General features: G+C 48.5%; 1 pseudogene; it reads right to left on the bottom strand.

Moving 5' to 3' along the window:
- Nucleotides 1-3,032: 3,032 nt before the first annotated feature.
- On the bottom strand, nucleotides 3,033-3,212 carry LOC112060315 (U2 spliceosomal RNA; annotated as a pseudogene).
- Between the last annotated feature and the right edge of the window lie 5,788 nt (nucleotides 3,213-9,000).

Here is a 9,000-nt window from a genome sequence, read left to right as displayed (position 1 = left end):
GGTCATCCGCAGTCAGGACCAGGTCATCTGCGTAAGCCAGGACGCTCACCCTCTCACTATGAAGGTTGAAGCCATCTGTGCCGTTGGAGTTCGCTCACAACAACGGCTCCATGGTGAAGTTAAAGATTATGGGGCTGAGGGGACAGCCCTGCTTTACTCCGCTCTGGATCGGGATCTCAGTAGTCTCCCCTTCAACCGAGTGGATGGTGGTGCTGCACCCCTTGTACAGCTCTTGGATCTCCTGAAGGAAGTTCTCTGGCATCCCAAACTCCTGGAGTGGGGCAAAAATGTGGTGGTGGGGCATGGACCCAAAGGCATTAGCCAGGTCGAGCCACGCTACCGCACACTGCCTCCGTGCCCTTCTGGCCATTTAGATAGTGGTTTGGAGGACGAAGTTGTCTTTGTAGCATCCCTCGCAGGACATGAAGCCTTTCTGGATGGAGCTGATGGCTCCCCTGCTCATCGACCACTCTGCAATCCTCGAGACCAGGCAGCTGACATACAGCTTGTACAACGTAGAGCAGAGGGAGATGGGCCTCCAGTTGCTGGGGTCATCCTGCTCGTCCTTCTTGTACACCAGCACCATCATGGCCTTCTTCCAGGAGCTGGAAGTCCAGCAGAATCGCTGGCACTGGTTGAAGAGCGTGGCGAGGACCCGGCAGCCGGAGTCTTGCTTTTTCAGGAGGCTATAGGGGATACCGTCTTTCCCAGGAGCTGTGTTTTTTGTTTTTGAGAGTCTGGCCATCACTTCCTTGGGTGTAAAGTCAGTCTCCAGGACACCTGTGTTGTTGACATGGGGCAGGGGGCGGAGGCACTCTGGGCGCTGCGTGTTGTTCCGGGCTATGCGATCAAATACATCATTGAAGTAGCTGTAGAGACACTCAGACGGGATCGCGCAATAGGACGAAGGCCCATCTAGGATCTCCCTCATGGCCTTGGAGTGGTTCGCCCAGTACAGTTTTTGGATCCTGGAAATCACTGTTGCATCATAACAGCGGCTGGTGTTTCTACTTCTGACGCCCCTGGTGGTGGTGTTGTGGTTCAGAGCAGGTGTTCTATGGACAGGCGGGGCATTCTCCTGATTCGAACTCCTCCTGGGAGTGATTTCCGCAGACAGCTCTTGGGTGAGCCTATCTAAAAGGAGGTCAAAGTCGTCAAAGGAAGCTGCATCTTGTAGCTCCTCGGTCTAGGTGGTCTGCCACGGTGTGGCAGCCCTCACCATCGACCACTGGTCCTCAGGGTTCTCGACCTCATCCGATGCAGGTTTGAGCCTGCTGTGTGGTTGGCCTGCCATCTCTCTCGTGGGTCAGGATTCCCTTCAGTTGGGTGCTGGGTGAAATCTCTGGTGGGATCTTGGCGTTGCTAGTGGTCGGAGATACGTGGTCTGGCTCGGGGGTTGCTGGGACACTGCCGGTCCTTCTACGAGTGGCTGCTGCCTGGGCGGTTGCTGCTGGAGCATGAAATCTCCTGCAGGCAGTGTCCAGCAGGATGGACTTGGGGGCTGTACTGGTCCGTCTGGCAATGAAGGCCTGGTGCTTTGGTATGGTGGTGGAGCTGGTTCCTCCAGTGATGGCTGGAGTTTATAGGGTGGTCTGAGGCATGGCACTGGCTCCTCTGACAGCTGGAGCTGGCAGGGCGATCTGAGGCATGGTGCTGGCTCCTCCGGCGGTTGGAGTTCCCAGGGCAGTCTGAAGGACAGTGCTGGCTCTGCTGGCAATAGGATCTTGAGCAGCTATGCGCGGTGGGGCGCTGATCCTTCTGGGGATGGGGACATGCTGGACAGGTGGCGAGGCAGCACTGAGTCGTCTCAGCATGGAGATCTGCTTGGCAATATGCGAGGGTGAGGCAGGCCTCCTGCTGGCGAGGACCTGGGTGATATTCCCCGAGGAAGCAGGTACCTTGTCGATCGCATCATCCCATTCCGCTGGCCTGGCGACTGGGGCAGGCTTCTTCATGGCAGCTTGCAAGGCCGGCTTTCTCTGTTGAGGCTCAGGAGCAGCAGGCCGCTGAGCAGTAGGAGAGCTGGGAGCCAGGGCAGGAGACTGTGTTGTTCCCTTGAGGTGTTTCCTGCAGGCGAGTTGGTGTGTCTTGCATTGCTTCTGTGGGAAGGGCAGGCTGCAGAGGGCGCAGCTGAAGCAACCCATCTGCTGCGGCATCTCTTCAGGTGCCTGGTGACGCCACTGAGAAGGTGGAAGCTTTGGGGTGGGGAGCAGACAGGGCAGATGAGCATGTCCGCAGCGAGGGGATACTGCTGGTATGGTGTCCTCATTACCTTGCAGCGGTGTGTGTGTGTGTGTGTTACAGCAGCACTGGCGGTATCGCTGGCTGGTTCTCCTGGTGTGAGTAGGTGGGGTCGAGATATCCAGCTGCGTGGGCAATCCAGCAAGGTCCTGGGGTCCCTCTGGGTGGTTTCTGAGGCTGGGCAGGCATCCGGCGAGGCGCTGGTGACCCTCTGGGTGGTCTATGGAGCAATGCTGGTCCTGTCTGTGAAGATTCCTCCCTGGATGGTGTGTACAGCAGAGAGAGCACCACCAGCGTCAGGGTCCTGGGCAACTGGGGGGGGAGAGGTGGTCGCCTTGGAGCATCTTGCAGATGGAGAGTGGGGGGGGGCTGTTCATTGTCGGCTGCTGAAGAGCAGGGGGACTTACCGTAGGTGGCTGGTGCTGCTGGAGAGCGGGGGGGGGGGGACTTTTACCTGGAGTCTAATGGAGAGTGGGGGGGGGCTGTCCCCCGGCAGTTTCTGGAGAGCAGGGGGGCCGTCCCTCGACTGCTGGTGCTGCTGGGGAGAGGGGGGGGATGTTCCTTCTGGTTGTGATGTCCCAACAGACCGGCCTCAGGATGCAGGATCTTTCTGGAGCAGCATCTCGGGGGGGATCCTTCGAGGAGGCACCGTTCTTCCCCTTTGCGCTGCTGGTCTGTGATGTCCTGGAGGTGCCGAGAATCTTTTTCGCAGTCATTGTTTGAGAGACCTTCCATGGAGCAGCAGCAGAGGCATTACCGGGTGCAGCTGGCAGTGTCTCAGGAGCAGAGAGAGGATTTTCTTTCAAAGTAGCAGCAGCAGAATACATCTTCAAAGCATCATTGATTTTTTCAAAAATAGCAACAACAGAATCCATCTTCAGAGCGGATGTTGCAGATGTCCCTCAAAAGAAATTAAACTGATAAGGATAGGTACTATACTTGATCTTAGCTCCAAGGAGCCGAGAAGTTCTGTTCAGGAATACTACAATTGTCCTCATTCTTGGCCCTCAAACCAAGTTTCCTTAGCTGCTGCTTCCAAGAATATCACTTCAATCATGACTAATTCATTAGCTTAATCAGCTGCCCCATTCTAACACACTTAAATTTAATCATCCAGTTCTTTCATTCCTAAGTGTTTCCTCACTGGGCGGTTTAGGAACACAAACATACAGCCTATCCAAATGGCCCACTGATTACATAGTTCTGTTACACCAGGTTCTGATCTCCTTCTGTATCACCAGCTAAACAGAGTCCTATTGAGGAGTGGGGTAGCAAATTACAAGGAAACTGCTGGGTACTGCAAAGCCTAGTATCAGAGCCAATGCTAGGCATAAGGAAACTAAGGGTATGTCTACACTACCCGCCGGATTGGCGGGCAATGATCGATCCAGCGGGGATCAATTTATCAGGTCTAATCTAGACGCGATAAATCGACCCCGAGCGCTCTCCTGTGGACTCCTGTACTCCAGCACTGTGAGAGGCGCAGGCAGAGTCAACGGGGGAGGGCAGCAGTCGACTCACCGCGGTGAAGACACCGCGATAAGTCAATCTAAGTACGTCGACTACAGCTACGTTATTCACATAGCTGAAGTTGTGTAACTTAGATTAATCTCCCCCCCAGTGTAGACCAGGACTAAACAATTGCTTAGGGGTCCGAGCAGCTATTTGCTTTTTCATAAGAACTTGCCTGTTTTAGTATTGTGCATTGGGGGAATATTCCTGCTTAGGACCCTCAATGGGCCAGCACCACCAATGCTTAATATTGGTGATATGTAGATTGCACTTTTCCCTATGAATGAATTCTGAGCTACGCTACTGTCAATCTGGAAAAAAATCATCTTTGATGTAACCCCATAGATTACAATGGAATCACATTGGGTATATATTTTGTCCCTATACAGAAAGTGCTGGTATCCTTCCTCTGCTGCTGCCTCCATTAATTGCATCTCAACAAACAGTCTATGCTTTGTTGGTTGGCCCTTTCCTCAGAAACTGCTCTGGGTCATTCCCTTTCACCCCCCCCCCCCAGCCTACAGCCCTTTTCCATACTCCAACCTCTTCAGCAGCCCTGCCAGTCTTTCTAATTTAGGCATTTATACAGGGCTCACCATTGTGGAATTGGAGTGCTTGACTTATTCTTCTTGCCCTAACCCTCATCTACCTCACACTCCAATTAATCCACCAAACACTTCTCTAGTTCTTGCTCAGGTGTGTGTGTGGTGCCTCACAACAAGCCTCTTTTATATAGTGGGCGAAGGCCCAGCAGCCAGTGGCGGGAAGAAGGGAGCCACTTGCATCTGCAGCTCCCAAGTGACCTATGAGTGGGTTATAAGCTCCTCAGCCAGTCTGGGATCCATGCCTTTGTCCAATTCTGAAACCAGGCAGTGAGTACTCATCTTTCTGGCCATGTCACACCCAAATGCCACTGAATGTCCATCAGTATGTGTACTCCAAGCTTCCCCTCTGAAATTCTCAGGAGCACCCACCTTTTGTTACACCCTTATTTAAACACACAGCTGGGACTTGTGTACACATGGTTGTTTGAAAATATAGTCCCTAACCTGGGTGTGTGACTAAAATAGGCATAAGACCCTTACCTACCTTCTATGGGTGTTATAAGTCTTATTGAAGTCGTGTTTTCAAAGTGCATTGAAATCCACAGATACAAGGCACCATAAAATATTAAAAATAAAATCTGCTTGTGACACAGCGGATCCTTGGCAAGGGTCTCCTGTTCTTTGCAAACAGTTCCCAGCTCTGACCTGACAAACTCATTACATCAAACACATCCTACAGGATATTTCTTCATGGAGAGTAACATGAATGGTATCTACACAAAGCTGATAACTTGTCAAGGTCATAATTTGTCAAGACTCAGAACCACTGTGAAATGTATCTACAGGTAATATTTAAGGAATACTGTATTGGTATTGAAAGTATACTTTATGGACTTGGAATAAAAATTAGTCACCAGGGTAATGTGTCTCAGGAATTACCCATTCAATCAAGAGGGTTTCATCCCCCTGCCCTTGGAGAGCCAGTGAGGTAATGTAAGGTTCTATTTTCTGCCTTTGCAACATCACAGCAACAGTCAATGGAAAATCATCAAAGACAACTGCAAACAATCAAAACCATTTGAAGGTGAAAAGGAACATTATACATTAGAAGCAAGAGGAAGACCAAAGATAGGGTAGGCCCACTGCTCAGTGAAGAGGGAGAAACAGTAACAGGAAACTTGGAAATGGCAGAGATGCTCAATGACTTCTTTGTTTCAGTCTTCACCGAGAAGTCTGAAGGAATGCCTAACATAGTGAACGCTAATGGGAAGGGGGTAGTTTTACCAGATAAAATAAAAAAAGAACAAGTTAAAAATCACTTAGAAAAGTTAGATGCCTGCAAGTCAACAGGGCCTGATGAAATGCATCCTAGAATACTCAAGGAGCTAATAGAGGAGGTATCTGAGCCTCTAGCTATTATCTTTGGAAAATCATGGGAGACGGGAGAGATTCCAGAAGACTGGAAAAGGGCAAATATAGTGCCCATCTATAAAAAGGGAAATAAAAACAACCCAGGACACTACAGACCAGTTAGTTTAACTTCTGTGCTAGGGAAGATAATGGAGCAAGTAATTAAGGAAATCATCTGCAAACACTTGGAAGATGGTAAGGTGATAGGGAATAGCCAGCATGGATTTGTACAGAACAAATTGTGTCAAACCAAACTGATAGCTTTCTTTGATAGGATAACGAGTCTTGTGGATAAGGGAGAAGCTGTGGATGTGGTATACCTAGACTTTAGTAAGGCATTTGATACAGTCTCGCATGATATTCTTATTGATAAACTAGGCAAATACAATTTAGATGGGGCTACTATAAGGTGGGTGCATAACTGGCTGATAACCATACTCAGAGAGTTGTTATTAATGGTTCCCAATCCTGCTGGAAAGGCATAACAAGTGGGGTTCCTCAGGGGTCTGTTTTGGGACCGGCTCTGATCAATATCTTCATTAATGACTTAGATATTGGCATAGAAAGTACGCTTATTAAGTTTGCGGATGATACCAAACTGGGAGGGATTGCAACTGCTTTGGAGGACAGGATCATAATTCAAAATGATCTGGACAAATTGGAAAAATGGTCTGAGTTAAACATGATGAAGTTTAACAAAGACAAATGCAAAGTGCTCCACTTAGGCAGGAAAAATCAGTTTCACACATACAGAATGGGAAGAGACTGTCTAGGAAGAGTGCGGCAGAAAGGGATCTAGGGGTTATAGTGGACCACAAGCTAAATATGAGTCAACAGTGTGATGCTGTTGCGAAAAAAGCAAACATGATCCTGGGATGTATTAACAGGTGTGTTGTGAGCAAGACATGAGAAGTCATTCTTCCGCTCTTCTCTGCTCTGGTTAGGCCTCAGATGGAGTATTGTGTTCAGTTCTGGGCACCGCATTTCAAGAAAGATGTGGAGAAATTGGAGAGGGTCCAGAGAAGAGCAACAAGAATGATTAAAGGTCTTGAGAACATGACCTATGAAGGAAGGCTGAAAGAATTGGGTTTGTTTAGTTTGAAAAAGAGAAGACTGAGAGGGGACATGATACTTTTCAGGTATCTAAAAGGGTGTCATAAGGAGGAGGGAGAAAACTTGTTCATCTTAGCCTCTAAGGATAGAACAAGAAGCAATGGGCTTAAACTGCAGCAAGGGAGGTCTAGGTTGGACATTAGGAAAAAGTTCCTAACTGTCAGGGTGGTTAAACACTGGAATAAATTGCCTAGGGAGGTTGTGGAATCTCCATCTCTGGAGATATTTAAGAGTAGGTTAGATAAATGTCTATCAGGGATGGTCTAGACAGTATTTGGTCCTGCTATGCGGGCAGGGGACTGGACTTCATGACCTCTCGAGGTCCCTTCCAGTCCTAGAACCTATGAATCTATGAATCATAGCAAGCAGAAGGTCACCCTGACTATGAATAAAGTCAAAAGACTGTTTCAGTGTAACAGCATGTAGGGAAAGGGATTCTGGATTTATTCACTGAGTAAACCCTTTAAGAAGCAGGGCGGGGGAGGGAGGGGGTTCATAAACATTTGGATCCTGGTTCTATATGAAACCAGACAGGTCTGCAATGGATTAAACTTTGTGGGGGAAACTTACTTTATTAGATAGGAGGGGTAACTATTGATAAATGTAGACCCAGGTTTGCATTTTATGATTTTGTTATGTGTTGTAACCAGTTGTATCCACCACTTTCTCTTGCTTCTCGTTAAACCTTTATTCTTTCTTAAATAAACCTACTTTTGGTTTATTATAAGTGCTTGCAAATGCTGTGTGGTTTACAGGAAATGGTGGTTTAAGTTAAAGCTGATTAATTGGGGTACACTGAACCTTTGGATGCAGAGGATCTGGAATATCTGTGAGCATCCAGTTTCAGGGGCTGGATATCACAGGTGAACTATTCAAAGGGACTCGGACATTGGGGTGGGATAGAAGGTTCAGTGGTATGCCAGTTCCAAGTTGCATCCCAGGGATCCCCTCACAGTAGCTATCCCACAGTGCAACTAGCCACAGAGGTTTTTGTGATGGGCTTGCAATGCCTCATGGGGCCAAAACTTTGTCACAGGGGAATAGGAACATGGCTTCAACTTCCCATGATGCAATTTCCTCTCTCCCTCCCTCCCCCAATATCTATGGCAAACATGTTTTTTCACACCTTTTTTTTTAAAAGCCTGGCTTAGCCATGCATAGGCTATAGCCCAAGAAGCATAGACCCTGCTCAGCTGTGCATTCTTGTTGTGAACATTACAAACACCTCCTGCCTTATCCTGCAGTGTTTCCAGACCTGAGACAGGAGCTGCCGTGCAGAACATTGCGATATCATGCAAGCAGCCCTGCTGCAAGCCATAGAATGAAACAATTCCCAGTTGCTACTGGCAGTCACACAGCAGTTGAACAGGTTGGAGTGCCATTTCTTGTCCCAGGAAACAACCATGGACTGGTGGGATTACATCATTATGCAGCTGTGGGATGACAAGCAGTGGCTGCAGAACTTTCACATGCAGAAGGCCACTTTCCAGGAACTTTGTGAAGTGCTTTCCCCAGCCCTGAAATGCAGCAACACTAAAATGAGACCTGGAGAAGTGAGTGGTAATCGCTTTGTGGAAGCTTGCAATGCCAGACTGCTACCGGTCTGAGGGGAATCAATTCTGAGTTGGTAAATCCACCGTGGGAGCTGTTGTGATCCAAGTGTGCAGGGCCATTAATCAACTTCTGCAAAGAATGGTAGTGACTCTGGGCAAAGTGCAAGACATAGTGGATGGTTTTGCTGAGATGTGGTTCCTTAACTGCAGTGGAGTGATTGATGGCACACATATACCTATCTTGGCATCAGACCACCTTGCCAAAGAGTACATAAACGAAAGGGGTACTTTTCAATGGTGTTGCAAGTGCTGGTGGATCCCAGGGGGCATTTCATAAACATTGACATTGGATGGTCATGAAAGGTGCATCACGCTCACATCTTTAGGAACACAGACCTGTTCAGAAAGCTGTGATCAGGGACTTTCTCTTCAGATCACAAAATAACCATTGATGATGTTGAAATGCCAATAGTGATCCTGGGAGACCCAGCTTAACTCTTGCTCCCAAGGCTCAGGAAGCCATACACCAGCCACCTTGACATCAGTAACGAGCTGTTCAACAATAGGCTAAGCAAGTGCAGAATGGTGGTGGAATATGCTTTGGGATGTTTAAAGGGTCACTGGCA

This window comes from Chrysemys picta, chromosome 2 (genome assembly GCF_011386835.1).
Source record: "Chrysemys picta bellii isolate R12L10 chromosome 2, ASM1138683v2, whole genome shotgun sequence".
NCBI classification, from domain to species: Eukaryota; Metazoa; Chordata; order Testudines; family Emydidae; genus Chrysemys; species Chrysemys picta.
This window is presented reverse-complemented; position numbering and strand designations above follow the sequence as displayed.